This window comes from Dysidea avara, chromosome 2 (genome assembly GCF_963678975.1).
Source record: "Dysidea avara chromosome 2, odDysAvar1.4, whole genome shotgun sequence".
NCBI classification, from domain to species: Eukaryota; Metazoa; Porifera; class Demospongiae; order Dictyoceratida; family Dysideidae; genus Dysidea; species Dysidea avara.
The window spans coordinates 703,994-720,372 of NC_089273.1; the positions used below are offsets into that span (position 1 = coordinate 703,994).

The following is a 16,379-nucleotide window of genomic DNA, read 5'->3' on the forward strand; positions in this document are numbered from 1 at the left end:
TATGAACTGTTGCATGATGTGGTGTAGTTTGTGCCCACATGACCGGTCACAAACATTGAGCTATATGTACTGTATTATATTCCATTCATGTGCAAGTTGAGCTGGATCCTGAAAAACAACTAAAAATTTTAAGTGGATCTTTTCTCAACATTTTAGCCAACCAGATGATTAATGGTGACAGCAAAGGTGTCAAACAACAGACACATACAGTTTGGTAGCTCCATTACAAGTTCAGGAAGAGGCTGTAATGGACACTGAACTTTTATGGCTTCATTATAAGAAATGTATGGTAAAAATTTAGATTGGCCATAAATAATATGTCAGACATTGGAACAAAAAAATTGAAATATTTTTAGTGGGTCAAGCAGCACTACAAGTGTGCTAAATATTAAGATCGTGTGTAATAGGCCGTCTCAGCAAAAACCTGTTCGTTTTCACAACCATGCATTTTGAGAATAACAAAATGATGAAACTATGCATGCTACAAATAAAAACATACGTAAGCAAGTTTTAATCGAGCCATTACTGATGGGAAGCAAGTTTCAAATCAATTAAATCTATGTACCATCTTGCTTGCCTGTTCATGGGGAGTTTGAATATCATCGTTTTGTTTCATTAGCCCCAACAGTGTACATGCCACGTGTGCTTCCTTATGATGCAGCAAAATTGATGTTACTTCTTTATATAAAATTCCTTTATTGTAAGTGACTACAATGATAAAACTATTATATTGATTGATTTGCCAATTCATGAACGTGTAAGCCAAATCCCAACTCTGTAGACTAATGCAAATGAAAGTTATGGCAGCGAATTTAAATGCCTGCAGTTTATTTTCAGTAGAGTTGCTGTATATTTCGATTTCTTTGTTCTTCCTACCATCTAGTGCTATAATTCAAAAACTGCTAACCATAATTTGGACACCAGATAAAGCTGAGGAAATAAAATGAAATTCGGAAGTTGTGCGAACCAGGCAGAATTTGCTGAGATGGTCACATATTCATACATAAGCTTGCACACGCACAAACACAGGGATTGTAAACACACAGCTTAGAGAAGTCCCTTTTGACCACACTACTCTTATTAGTGCTCTCCTCCATCTCATCACTATCATCATCATCATCCAGTAGGACTAGTAATGTCCCATGACCTCCTGGTGTTCAACTCATCTGTCTTCTCTGTCACTGCACTAGCATGGGTACTTCTACTCCTTAAAACTGGGGTTTGAGCTAGTGGAGTTGAGAGGTATATCATAACAGAAAACTAGCACACAATGCAATGGACACCACAACTGGTTTATTTTTAACATACAGCTTCATACGTAGTTATAGTCATCTGACCACTAGAGGTTTGCATAACTACTAGGGTGTTTATTGTTACAGTAGTGGGAAGTGAGCTGGAGGATACTTACTGATCTTATCACATGTATGTATCACAAATCAATTTATGGCCACTTCCTTTTAGAAGTAGCGCAATGTCAAGCAATTGTAATTGTAACTTTCCTTCACCACACATCTTCCAATTCTATGAATATGGAAATCATAACTTAATGATTCAGAAATAAATCACCCTGAAATTTTCTTCATCCATTAAGCCACACTATTGACCAAATTTCAACCCAATGGCCATTTCAATTCTGAAGTTGTGATTTATCAAAATTGGCATAATATGTACATGAAAGACCCCTTTCGCAAATCCAGTTACATATACATACAAGTTATCACTAATTGTAAATAACAACTTACATAGGTCCCCCTCAATATTATACAATAATGCACTAATATGGAAATAGTATAGCATTTATCCCTAAGGTGCACCAAGAACAATTAGCTACTATATAGTTTGTCTTGGCTACTCTACTTTGTTTTAATTCATCACAGATCAATGTATGGCCACTTCCTTTTAGAAGTAGTACAATGTCAGACAAGTAATTGTAATTGTGATTTTCCTTCACCAAAATGTTCCAAAATAGCACATGAGAGAATTGTGCACTAGTAAACTGATATATTTTAGATGATTTTAATGTTTAGTTCCCGTTTGTAAAATTTAATGAACAGAGTATAATATACATTATCCTATTGTTGGGACTAATTCCTTATTGTTTATTGTTCTGGCATTACTAACCAATATCTACAAGTTTTACACAGGTCAATCTCAACTATGCATGCAGCTATCAATAAGTTTCAGTGAAATGTCTGAAATAAGAAGTACATATATTCCTGATGTTGCTTTATTGTGCTAAATATAATAGACTCAATTCAGAGGTGTAGGGTTAGAGAGGTATATTTTAATACTATGTGACTAGATCTGCGAAAAGGTCTTATAGCCTTTCCAATTGCATGTGTGCTTGGCAATCCATAACCTGACTTGTGTTTATGGTATTAGCCTGATATTTAGTCACCTTACACTCCTAACATAGCACTATTCCTGGATGTAATTTTAAAATAATAGGCCAGGTTAAACATATAATGAGTTATGACTCATCAAACCTAGAATTTTGGATAGACTATAATACCCCTTTTGCAGATCTGGTCACATATACATAATATTATACAATTCTGTAGAAGTTGCAACTCTATATACGCAATTTAATTATTTTTTATAGTAAAGTGCACAACTTGCAAGAAGTAGCTATACACATGATTTTGACTGGGTTTTAATTGCAGCAGGAAAAAACTGATTGTGATTAATAAAAAAGTTGGTATTAATTTTATAATAATAATCGTACAGATGTGAAAAGACAAACACCTGTGAGTCCTGCTTGTTACACAAATCACACAATACTATACCTAGATAATTAAATCATATATATACATTATAATAAACTAATAATTTAATAGACAAATAATATTACTATAGTCAAGTGTTATAGGGTAGTAGCTAGCTATAGTGAATATCAATGTTGAAATCATTAATAGAAGGTGAATTGACACATGCCCAATCACAAACGTTGAGCTATATGTATTATATTCCATTCATGTACAAGTTGAGCTGGATCCTGAAAAACAGCTAAAATTAAAACTGAATCGTTTCTCAAGAGGGCAAACATTTTAGCCAACTAGATGATTAATGGTGACAGCAAAGGTGTCAACAACAGACACATACAGTTTGGTGGCTCCATTACAAGTTCCGGAAGGGGCATTGTGCTTTTATGGCTTCCTTATAAGAAATGTGTGATGGTAATAAGTTTGAATGGCCATAAATATTATATCAGACATCTGAACGAAAAAATTTTGAAATATTTTCAGTGGGTCAATCAGTACTACAAGTGTGCCAAATTTCAAGATTGTGTGTAATAGCATCATCCATGAGTTATTAAATGTTTTTGAAGATCCAGCTACTCAATGCGTACATACTATATCAAATTTTGTACTTAGCTATAGTCAGTCAACTGGCATCATCATGTGACCTGGAAATAATGTAGCAAACTTGAAACTTTGTTATTCTAGAGCTCTTGCATAACACGGTAACGTACGTATACATCTAAGACAAGAAAGTTTCAAGTTATAACACATGAAAAAGCTATTAGTAAGACATGCACCACTTTGGGTTACTAATGTCTCACACTACACAGTAGTTCAGTAAAACACTTTACAATGGAAAATAATATGAATTATTATACACAACTTTGTATTTACAAAAATGAGACAAGAAACAGTTTGTATTTGATGTAATTCACAATTCATAATAATAAAAACCACAAACCAGCTAAATACAAATCAATAATACATAAAAGATGACATAATTAAAATAATTATGTTATTATCGGCTCACTCCAAACTAGATCATGGTATTTGTAGTAGGGCCCAAATGAACTCAAGTGAATTCTAAGGTTCATACGAAGAATGAATGAACATTCAAATGTGGGTTGAACAGTTCAAACTATATTAATTAGATAATGATACAGTTAACTATTCCATAATGATGTGTGGGAAGCTAAACATGTGGTATTTTGGAATTTAATCAAGTTGACTAGTGTTGATGGTGTTAGTGGTGTTACAGGTCATGTCTATAAAGTAAACTGTGAGTTTTAAGGTTTACATGTTGTGCCAGTCACTTGCCTCAGCTGTATAGCCATAGTAAAACCTAGTAACCACACTTGTGGTATTCAATTTTAAGTTTTCTGAGTACAAGTGTTGAGTCAGTACAATTGCACGCATTGCAAACTTGTGAGACCACATTAATATGCGACATTTATATACAGGAACCATTTCTATTTAAAAGTTGGAAAGATTTGTAAACGTTAGTTAATAAATGTTTGAACCCTGACAATCCAAGTTTGTTTGGGCCCTAGTTTGTAGGTCACTTGCTAAATTTGTCTACAAAGTTTCTTACCAGCCTTAAAGCCACTTTTTACTGTAATATTTTCAAAGTAATCTTTTTCACCATAACATGGAGGGTGATAGATAACATCATAGTCGTCTACCTTGTCTGGACTAAACACACTTAGCTCTCAATATTGTTTGGGATTACTACAACTTGTCATTGAGGGACTTAGTGAGCCGTGACTTTTTCTCTAGTGTGAACTGAGAGATTGTACTAAGTTCTCTAGAGTGAACTGAGAGATTGTGGGGCTGCTTATTATTATTATTATGATTAACGTAGTTGGTAAAGGCAGAGCCTGTATATCAGAAAGCCTTATATAGACCTGTTTAATGATGTTTACCAGTTACTACATTAGAGTGAGCTCCATTTCAGTTGGTACATGATCAGGTGATGATACAGCAATCATGAGATCATCGAAAATCAAATTTCTGAATATGTGACTGAATTTTGGAAAATCACCCATATGGGCACACTTTACATCTAAAATATTTAATGATCAAATCACAAACTTTATAGTGCAAATCTACTTGTTAATGGTTGTAAACCATTCTCAATACCTTAAATTACAAAAAAATACTTGAAATATTTTCAAGAATGTGCTCTGCTCTTATTAGCAACCCACTAAAAATGAAAATTCTAATTGTTTCATGTGTGCCCATATGAGTGATTTTCTAAAATTCAGTCACATATAATCATCATATTGCCTTTATGAGACAAGTTACAGAATAAAATCCTCTTATGAAGATGGAGATACTCTAAACTCTAATAGAACAGTCAACTCATATAATCTAATCCTCCACAGCTATTGATTCATGGGTATCATCAATGGTAGATCCAGGATGGGGAATTTGGAGCAAATTCCTCCCCCCACCTTGTGCAGGAGCTAGTCATAGCTACATACTTCTGATTAAATACTAAACTTTATGTCAGGCCAAGATTAGTTTATAAAATATGCACATTTTACTACAGTAGCATTTATTACAAACTTTACCTGAAACCAAAGTAAACTAACTGTAAATTGTCATCCAGCATCTTTGTGTGTGCTAAGCACCTCTAAAATAATTATTGTGCTGCTGGCATCATTGCATTCAGTGCCTTTAAACAGTTTTTAAACACTTCACAACCATCTGCAAATGCCAAAATTGCAAACTCAGCAGTGAGACACTACTAAGAGGTGATTATTTGCTGCTTCAAAAATGCAGCAATTATGACAAGATAATCTGGCTCTCCCCAACCACCTACAACTTAGCCTGTTTGTGCCCCTCTCCTTGCCAGCTCCTGGATCTACCCCTGATCATCTACACCATCTTCCCATTCATGGGCATGGTTTTTTTGCTAATGAAATGTACATTGTCCTTTATTCTCCATTCTTTTTTTATAGATATTAAATACAAAATGATTAATAGGCAAAAGGCCTTTAACTATGTCCATATCCAGTTTTCCTCCTGTATTAGTTTAATAACTTAAAGGCTATTAAATTTTTGCCAGATCAGGTAAGTCATTCCATTGTTGGTCATTCCAAAGTTGAAAAGTGTTGACCAATGCTTCTGTTAATTCTTGGTTCAATTGGTGACCCCTGCATGGTGACACCATCTTGTTGTAATGTAAAAATATCTTTTGGGTCGATTTGATAAGTGATTTTAACATTAAACACCTCAATTAGGTCTCCTCTTGTTGTACTACAAAATAAAGTGAGTACAAATCAAGATATTCAAGTCTAGCTTCATAAAGTAGTGTAGAGACAGATGGCATCAACTTAGTGGCCCTATTTTTGTACCTTTTCTAATACATCAATGTCAATACTAGATTATGCTCATTATGCAACTGATAAAACCAAAACTTAATGTTTAAAATCTACTACACATTAGTTATTATACACAGCTCAGATCTAATTACTGATGATGTCACTATTATCATCTGATATCTTCAAAGAATACTCTGTTGTCCACAGAACAAGTTGGTTTGGTAAAGTTTTAATTGGCTTAAACTTAATTATATGGCAACTGTTGTGTTAAGCTGTTCATCAACATCTTGCTACTGTGATGCCATTAGCTGTTTTAATGAAATTGTCAGCCAAGACATTCAGATGCATGTTTATGTCCATCACTTTATGAGTGCTTCTTAAACTTTTGCAATGTCACTGTCCATAAATACTATGGTGTCTTGACCGGCTCATCAATTTTATCAGGACCTGAGAATAGGGCACAATACATACTTATTGCTTCATACACTCTATCTAGCAAGCTACATGTAGTGAGTAGTCATATGCAATCCATTTATACTCATTACTGAAACATGTTTGATTAAGAGATTTAGATGCTTTCCATACTATAATCTTCTATGACACTTGACAGAGTGTATAGGTAAAATGTAATGGGACTCTAGTGTTTCAAGCTTCTTTTCATTTGAGTTATGGAAATTATATTTTCCCGTATCCTTGTATACACTTCAAGTCACTGAGCCTTTAAAATAGTCTACACTGTGCTGCTATAGTGCTAACTGAAGTTTTAACTATCAGTGCAATTGGAAATCAATGCCTATAATAGGTTACACAAGATCTATCTAACTACTGAATCCTTATGCTTAGCTATTTACAACTACAGTAGCTTATAGCTTATGATAATTCTACTGTATATTAAGATATATACACACTATTACACCTTTAATAGGCTAGGTAACACAACACCAAGGGGTATTGTGGCTGCTCTATCTAAGTATCTTACTGCTCTATTACATTGATCTAGTTCTCCTTAGCTGCCTTGGTTGCCTTAGTGGTAAGTAGCTATGCCACTGAACCCTCTCCTATTCATTCCATAGTCCTGCAACATTTACCAATGAACTTTTCAGGAAATGTATAAGTTTGTCATGCACATGCACATTTCCTGAAAGGAATTAGGTACATTCATGCATATAATTACCAAAAGCAAGAGTTCATAATATAAATATACTAAATATATACATATATTCTGAACTCTTGCCCAAAGATAAATTAATTGTGACAATTCCTTACACAATTCTATGTACATTTTCTTTAATTCAGGAATTACGCACATTCGGGTATTTCTGACTCAAGGAATTGTCATAATTTGTTATGCATGAACGTCAGGAAACATAATTTTTTTGCACAGTGGTAAATATAGGGACCATGAATACACTGATACAAATGGAATGACTTATATACAATCTAAACATTGTTTTTATACAGATAGATTCATTCTATGCCCAAGTGATAAAATACAGGAGTCCTACAGCATGTCTGCTATACAAAAAATAGCAGTGTAAGGTCATGCTCATTTGTATCACCTTCAAGTTATAATGTTTCGTCTGAAAATATTGTTAGCCGTAAACTCCAAAACAAACACTCACTAACAACCTTTTATATTGTGAGAATGTTCTATTAGAGTAAATGTGACTGCTCTATTAGAGTATACATGACTGATCTATTAGAGTATTCATTAATGCTTTACAGCAAAAATACTGAAGGTTCCCTATAGCTGTTTAAAGATGTCATTATAGGTGTGCTTAAAAATTTACAGAAAGGAGAAAAATTCTTGATCTGACCTAGGCAGCTTCGAACCTGCAACAATCCAATTAGCGATTGAACGCTTACAGGAGTTTGCCAGGTGGTCAGGACATTTTCTCTTTGTATTTGTATCCATAGGGACTCTAGTGAGTGACTTATTATCTCTAAGTACCCCAAGTAGAACCAAATGGATATTACTTACTGTATTATTTTATAATATTCTTTTTAAAATTTTTATAAAAAGGACTCATGAGTGTAGGGGTGTAGGGAAGGGGTTTTCCTATGGTTTCAGGAATCGCTTTGTAAAATTTAGACTTCTAAGCTTGCAGCAAGAACTTTACACAGCATTAATTTGGCAGCACAAAATTACACATAAGCATTGCGACCAAATTTTGGAAAATCACCCATATGGGTGCATTTGACACCTAAAATACATTTAATGATCAAATCGCAAACTTTATAGTGCAAATTTATGGTTTTAAGCTATTCTCAATGCTGCAAATTTCTTCAAATGTTTTCAAAACTATGACCTGCTCTTATAGCAAGCCACTTAACATGAAAACATGAAAATTTTTGTTGATTTCGTAGTTGCTTCGTTATCCGAAAAATTTTCATCCTCGAACATTAACAATAATAGGATTAGCTCAATGCTTTATAATAGATAGCCTAGGTCAAAAACCAGTGATCCTTGAAAATAAAATTGCGAAAACCCTGAACCCACAAAAATTACATACCTTGAAAATTGATACGTATTATGGTAATCACAAATCATTTTACCTGTTACTACTTACATTGAGGAGTGAACATCACTGTTATAATAGAAGAGTGATGTGGATAAGTGGTAGAACAGGTTGGGTTAACACTAAACACTTCCCCTGATCACTTAGTTCCCTCACCAGTGTTCATCTCGAATGGTTCAACTGTACGGTGTGGCAAACACTGTAGGTGAATAAGCATGTATTACTACAGATAATACCTATCCCTAAAAGAATACACTACAAATCTTAAGCAATAGGTTAGTAAACTGCACATGTCAGTATCACATGCCATACATGCAACATATGATATCCCATTTCAGGGGACATGTGTAGAATTAAAATGATGTTGGGAGTGACAGGATCTCAATGTTGCAGCTCTGAATATTCCAGAATGTAAGCCAAGACATTTTACAATGTGTTAAGTCAGATCCACATTGTTATCTATAGCATTAAGAGTGTTGCTTAGGATTTCAACTTTTAGCACTGGCTCGTACAGTTTTAGATTTTTTTGCCAAAAATATAAAGTTACAAACATGTCGCATGTAGAGTAATCCTCAGTTATCTGAACACTTTTGTTCTTATAGTTAGTCATCAGATAAGTGACAATTGTTCGGATAACTGAAGCCATGACAGAGCTATGTTCAATTACTCTAATAGAACAGTCAATTACTCTAATACAGTGTACACTAATGACAAAATACTCTAATAGAACAGTCACTTTTGGCATTCGGATAATCAAGGTGCTCAGATCATGAGGTTTGAATAAGTGAGAATCCACTGTACACCCAGAGAGGGTAAGGGTGCAAATCACAAGGGACATGATACAACTGATATATTATATACTATGTCTATTACTGGCTAACAGTCTCTGGCAGGCAACCAAGTCTCAAGGGTAATCACTCATTTTATAGACATGCCTATGAAAAAATCAATTAGAAACCATGGTGTAGCACCTGGGACTTGAAGGTGACCGGAAGTGAATTAGCATATCTTGTAGTGTTGACTATGCTCTCGTGTTTGTTTGAAACACTAATAGACACAGCAAGAACGATGTCAGTTTCTAACAGTTTCTCAATTAGCCTACTTCATGTGTACAATACAAAAATTGAGTTCAAAGTTGCGAACTTTGTGTACACAACCACAAGTGGTTATTGAGTTAAGCAACTTATGTACTAGTGGTTCCCAAATGTGGAAACTATGGCAGTTAGAATGCTTCATACCACAAGTAGTTAGCAAGCAGTTTCCAAATGTGGAAACTCAGTCAATTAACTTTTCAACCACAAAAAACACACAAAGTCTTACAAATACACCTATTAATAGTTGTATGATGTCATAATTAATTAACATAGACCACACAACACAGTTGGTATTCTAGCAAATAATTTTCTAAATATATTAGACTTACATATTTACAAATGTACAGATAAGTCATATCCAGCTCTATATTAAAGAGTTATAGCTATACGTTATCAAAATAAATATAACACAGGTGTCATTACTGTCACAGAACATCATGTTCCTCGCATTTACATCCGTTACCAGGTGAAAAGGATTTTTATTGGGCTTATATGAAGCTGTAGACACTTCTGGGTAGTGGCTATTGTACCACCAATCTCCTTTGATCTTCTATAGCTATCTTGCAGTGTGTTAATGAAGATATCAATTTCTGTATTATACAATAACAATGATAATGAACATACACAATAATGATAATTATGGTACATCATTGTCATACATGCAACTCCATTATATTAGTTGCATAAGTACATTAAAGTGTGAAAAAAGTGAAGCTAAAAATTGCATCTCATGGCATGGCAGTGGTATTCGTCTTAACAGTATTACATTTCCAAACCTCTGTGGCCATCTTGTCTGTGTTCTGTTAATATGTGGCTTGAATACCACAAGTGAAATCAAGCCAAGCAATATAGTGCTTTATAGGCACGTCCTCAGTTGTAGGATTCAACCCCAAAAAAAAACAAATTTTCTCCATAAACATGTGCACACACACACACGCAAAATAGAGCAAAGCTTTATTCCTATGCTGTGGACCAGTTCAGACACCTCTGCAACACTCGGGTGCTATGAGTCAGCACATTCCAATCCTCCAGGTAAAGGACTAGTGACCCACATACAAGAACAACAACAACCTTGCCGGGTGAAATGCTTACATGTGAAAGTTAAGGTACGTAGAACTACACTAAGTTATGAATCCAAGCTGTATGGTTCTTTGCATACTGCCAGAGGATCAAGCTGATACCTGGACTGGGTGTTCAGTACTTTTAGTGTCAAAATTTCTGGCTAAACAGATTTAGCCTTCTTTGTGTGATCCCAAGTATAAGCACACAATACAGTATGTATGTGGGTATACATGTGTGCATGCACACACACAGATACAAAATTAATATGCACAAAGAAATCTCCAGCAGCTGCAGCTATTGCTGTCTAGCGAACACACTAAATATCACACCACACATGTACACTGGACACACACTTTATACTCTACATAGTGCACATACACACACAGAAACCTAATAATTAAACCAATGTAAGTTGAATGAATGCACAGTAGTTCTGGATGGGAGATGTATGAATCCTATAGTGCATGCATAGAATGGTTGTTGGCAGGTCAAGTGCTGAGACTATGCTTTAGCTTTCATAAACAGTTCTAATATAACATACACAACACAGTACACATTACACACAGTGAAATTTGGCACTCTAAATGCAAGGGTGTATAGTCAAGGGTTTCTGAAGGCTCAGAAGCCTCCCTTTTCCATGAACAGAATGTTTTAAAGTTAAAAGTTACACCAAACTTATAGCTCTGGAATTCTACAGTAGCTATACTTGCACAATGGTGCTGCACTGCACTACTCCTGAGGATCACATACCACTAACAATGAATTAAGCATTTCTTCAATAGGTTATTAGGTATATCATAATATAATCAATTGTGTACGTGATTCTTGGTGTAAATGGCAAAAGATTCACATAAAACTATTTACAAGGCAGCAGCTGCAGAAAACTTGAGTGATCATGTGATATATACATCAAATTAGCACAAACTGTTGAATAGTTTATGTATTTACATTGTGAATGTTTGTATGGATGTGATGTCTTATTGGAGTACAAGAGTAAAGACACCTGATTTACTTTGACGATCAACAGGGAAAGGAGCAAGAATTATGTTTATATTTGGAAGAAAGTTTTGCCAATCAATAAAGTCACTCAGACGTGGAGGAAGCAGGAATACTAAACATTAAAGTTGGTTGGTCATCAGTAGTTACGTACCTGGAAGAGGAAGAATAGTAGTTCTATTTAGGCTTAGATCCTGTGTGTACATTTCAGCTAGGAAGATGCATACACACTAACTTTAATGTAACCACCTAGGGCTCAGTTTGCATATGCATTCATAGGTGCCTCCAGGAGATCACCCCAAACCTTCCAAGATAATTCACTTCAAATTTGAATCCCCATTCCATCCCAGAAACTCTTGACATGTGCATTTGGTGACAGTGGCAGCAGAGGGGAGTATAGAGAGATTGAAGCCATCAACTTTAAGGGGAGAGGGGTAGAGTACTCCAATATTACCTTGCATGACATCATGAGTCTATGACATGATTAAATACTGGCATGATTTTTGAATTGGCTGTTATATAATTATTAAATGCGTAGCTATGTATGTCTGATAGTTAAATTACTTGACAATATTTAAAACTTAAAAAGTGTCACCAACTTCAATTTCAAGGTACCCACTTTTCAACAATTTCAGGCCCTCCTATAAGAGGCATGCTATGTTAAGTGTCCATTGCATACTGTTGTAATCACTAGTACAAACATAAACAAGTACGTACTACTCCAGCCTCTATATGAGTGTCAAATATTTAAGCCTAGTTTCACGCCCAGACCTAGCTACCTTCTTCCCCCAACTTTTTCACATTCCTCAGCCTCTGAGTTACTTTCAATAAACTTAGTGTACTTAGAGTCTACCTGTGATGAGATGCTGTAGTTGCAATCTTCTCCTCAATTTGTCATACTGCCCTGAGGCTAATGAAACTTGATTACCAGTTTCTCGCTCAGATTTTTGAAAATTTGATGCGGGTGGGCGGTTATTATTCATTATTTTCCAAAAGCACAACACACATCCCAAACATGAATATTTCTGCCAAGAAACAGTGAGATCTATACATTGATCACTCTTGCATTAAATAGCTAACTGAAGCCATTATGCAGAGCTGTGTTCAATTACTCTAATAGAACAGTCAATTACTCTAATACAGTGTACACTAATGACAAAATACTCTAATAGAACAGTCACTTTTGGCATTCAGATAATCAAGGTGCTCAGATAACTGAGGTTTGGATAAGTGATAATCCAGTGTACACCCAAACCCAAGTGAGGGTTAGGGTGCAAATTACAAGGGACATGATACAACTTATATATTATATACTATGTCTGTTACTGGCTAACAGTCTCCGGCAGGCAACCAAGTCTCAAGTGTAATCACTCATTTTATAGACATGCTTGTAAAAAAATCCATTAGAAGCCAAGGTGCAGCACCTGGGACTTGAAGGCAACTGGAAGTGAATTAGCATATCTTGTAGTGTTGACTATGCTCTCGTGTTTCTTTGAACACTAATAGAGCAGTCACTTGACAGTGACATGATGAGGGCTTTCAGGTTATTTGCTCACTTGCATTTAGGTAATAGCATTGTTTTATGTGTTTAAAATAGGTCATAATTGTTGAATGGCTTCATAACATTTTTGTGGTTTGGTGAAAGCAATGCAATAATTTGTCTAGCATTGGTCAAATTGTTTACTGTTTTAACGTTGCTGTATGGGAAAATATAGCACAGTGGGAAATACAGCTCACAAGTGCAGCCAGGTGTACTTAAGCAGTACTACCTACATAGCTGCAATATTTGACCTATATTATGTACTTAATAAATTCACTCTCACTTGCTAAATACAAATAGCTAACCACTCGTCTATAGCATACTCACAAATTTAATCTTGGGCTTGAAGCCAAGCCTCAATTGAAGAACAAGTATTTGGCCATTTAATGTCACTCTAGCAGCTGAAATCAATGAAACCTAGCATCATCACACTCGTGTAGTGTGGATAGTGCACTGGGAAAACTTACTACCCATGCCAACCACTACTTTTGTGCAATAAACCAGTTAAAGCACTGCCTAGCTCATGCAATATGGAAAAAATAGCTTGGAGCATGGTCTCGAGCGATGAGCCCGCACTCTTTTTCACATCGCATTTACAGTGGTGCTTTAACTAGTATAAGAAAATGCAATACTATCGCAATAGGGTCAGGCTAACAAGGCCCACATGTTTTAAAAACAAGTTGATGTTGTGCTACTTCTAAAAACTAGGCACTGTGTGACCAGCTTGAATTAAGTTGGAATTAACAAAATGTAGTAATATTTTTTGGTGCAATGTTACATACAGAATTATTTAAATTCATGAAATATTTTGTAGTTGTGTAATTATGTTGCTATGCAATGAAAAGGAAGTGTACTCCATTTTAAACCACTAAGAAGTATCTTCATAATGTGTTTTATAGTTTATCTATGACATTTTCTTGCACAAATTTTCCGGACGAAGCCTCAAAGCTGGTCTTAATTTTTGTTCGTGTTATATATAATTAGTACAGGTCATGTCTCTTTTAAATCAAAGGAATTCACTATAGTATACCTGGTAGCCTAGGAGACCAGCTACATTGTTTTTCAGCTGTTTGACGTTTGTACAGCAGATTTGGAAAGGCTTTCACAACAATATGATAACACTAATTTCACCTGTATTTCAAACTGACACGTTGATGATGAGCTTTCTGAATTAATTTGCTGTTGTGATAGTCAACTTATTTCAGGTTATGAAGGCCGATCTAGCTAGCAGGGTTTACAAGAGAAATTAAGGGGCCCAGGGCAAAGAGTTAAAGTGGGGCCCCAGGGGCAAGGAGGGTTCCACTCTCAATGCACAACTTCAGCCTAGCTGTAACTGAAGACCAAATAAAATAAAAGGTCATTACATGCTCACAATGACAATAGCTACCTCACCAACTATATCTCCATTTTATAAGTTTGTTACACTACTCCTTCAGATACTATGACTGCTCTATTAGAATATCAAGATCTGACTGCTCTATTAGAGTATATCAATCTTTTAAACAGGTATTCAAGGGGCCCTGGGGCCCCGATCAAAGGCCCCTTAGGCTGCCTGCACCATAATCCACAACATGAAGTCATATCAGAAGGTAACTGATACAAATTTAACATTCATAGACAAAAGTGGGTAAATATGCTATTGCTTAGCTGCCTTATCAGACTGTCAATTACCAAGATTACAGTTTTGCTAATGGCTGAGTTGGTAGCTATATACTGACTGTAACCAGATAAACAAAGTAACACTTTGAATCAAACTACACTTTGATTAAGAATCACCTCTTATAGCCATAGTGGAAAACAATGTATAAAACAAAACCCACAATTAAATTTTTGTAACTATGGAAATGCAACCCACAATCAAACCTTTTTCTTGAAGAACTTTTGAAGAAAAAGAAGCTATACTCTCCTGTAACAGAGTTGCACAATAGGTATAGTTAAATAGACATAATTTGTGTTGATAGTGATGTATAGTTCCTGGAATAAGTCTGCTTTTGATATACATTAAGGATTTAGGGTTTTATTGGCCAAGTGCTAACTTAAAAAGGAAGCCCCCTTTTCCCCCTCCCTAAATCCGCCCCTGCAGTATCCATGCCTTAGTTAACGTTAGACCACCATTTAGATATTTAACTTGTACACAAGTTTGTATCTGTGTGTTTAGTTTTGTACTTGTTAGCTACGTAGCTATACTGTATTTGTATATTTTGTACTGCTCTGGCAAGGGAGAATGGCAGTCATTGACTGCCAGAGGGTAAATCATAAATCAATCAATCAGCAGAGACACTTGAATGTCCCTTGATGACCTGTGAGTGATCAACAACCTCAATAACAATCAATCAACTTTGACACCTACAATTTGATCAGTCTGATAGGATGAGACGAGGCTACTCCTTCATGAGCCTTGATCATGACCTTTATCAGATCACATGATCCTTTAATGACATCATCAGGTATGAGATCATCATCACATGATTCCTCATCATCAGTGATATCAACAGGGAATGGTTTACCCACAGCCACAGTGAGGTCTATCAGTTGTTGATCCCTTGGTACTTTATTGTACACCTCCCAGTCCGCCATCAGCTCTGTATATGAAAATAAACATTTTAAAAATACCAGCAGTCAGATTTAACAGCATCTAAAAATACAAATATAAGCACTACCAAAAATATGGTGACCAGTGTGCATGTAGGAGAGACCCTACAAGGATAAGTGTAGCTTGTGCTCACTACACTTATACTAAACTAACTCACCACTTGGACTGGTGTTCTTTAATTTCACACTTCTCTTAACAGGTCCATTATCAGCTGGGTAAGAACCAAACCTGAACAACACACACACTAATCATTGCCATACTTTGATGTAACACATAGTGGATACATCAATATACCATACAGTCTGGTTGTTAGGCACATAAAGTTCAAGAAAATTAAAATGTACTTGTTAAGAGTATGTGCCTACTTGTTGTGATTATGATTCACTCTCTTGGGGATCATGTGATTTGTAGTCACAATGTCTACCAATATTTGGAGTAGTCTGGTTACTGTGTAAATCATTTGTATGGAGCATACTGCGGTAGACCATTTTGATTGGTAAGTATAGCC

General features: G+C 35.5%; 2 protein-coding genes and 1 long non-coding RNA gene across 18 annotated transcripts in view; 1 reads left to right on the forward strand and 2 right to left on the reverse strand.

Annotated features, from left to right (window-relative positions):
- Positions 1 to 16,379, reverse strand: part of LOC136246413 (uncharacterized) — a 339,040-nt gene that overhangs the window by 296,743 nt on the left and 25,918 nt on the right. The gene's annotated exons all lie outside the window — the stretch shown is intronic.
- LOC136246420 (uncharacterized) overlaps positions 1 to 16,379 on the forward strand; it is a 423,931-nt gene that overhangs the window by 258,764 nt on the left and 148,788 nt on the right. The window lies entirely within an intron of this gene.
- LOC136246415 (uncharacterized) overlaps positions 15,376 to 16,379 on the reverse strand; it is a 94,041-nt gene continuing 93,037 nt past the window's right edge. For both annotated transcript variants that reach the window (XM_066037837.1, XM_066037833.1), the window contains 3 exons: positions 16,029 to 16,099; positions 15,629 to 15,860; positions 15,376 to 15,578 (listed from right to left, as the gene is read on the reverse strand). The gene's annotated coding sequence lies outside the window, so the exon portion shown is untranslated. The remainder of the gene's footprint in view (positions 15,579 to 15,628; positions 15,861 to 16,028; positions 16,100 to 16,379) is intronic.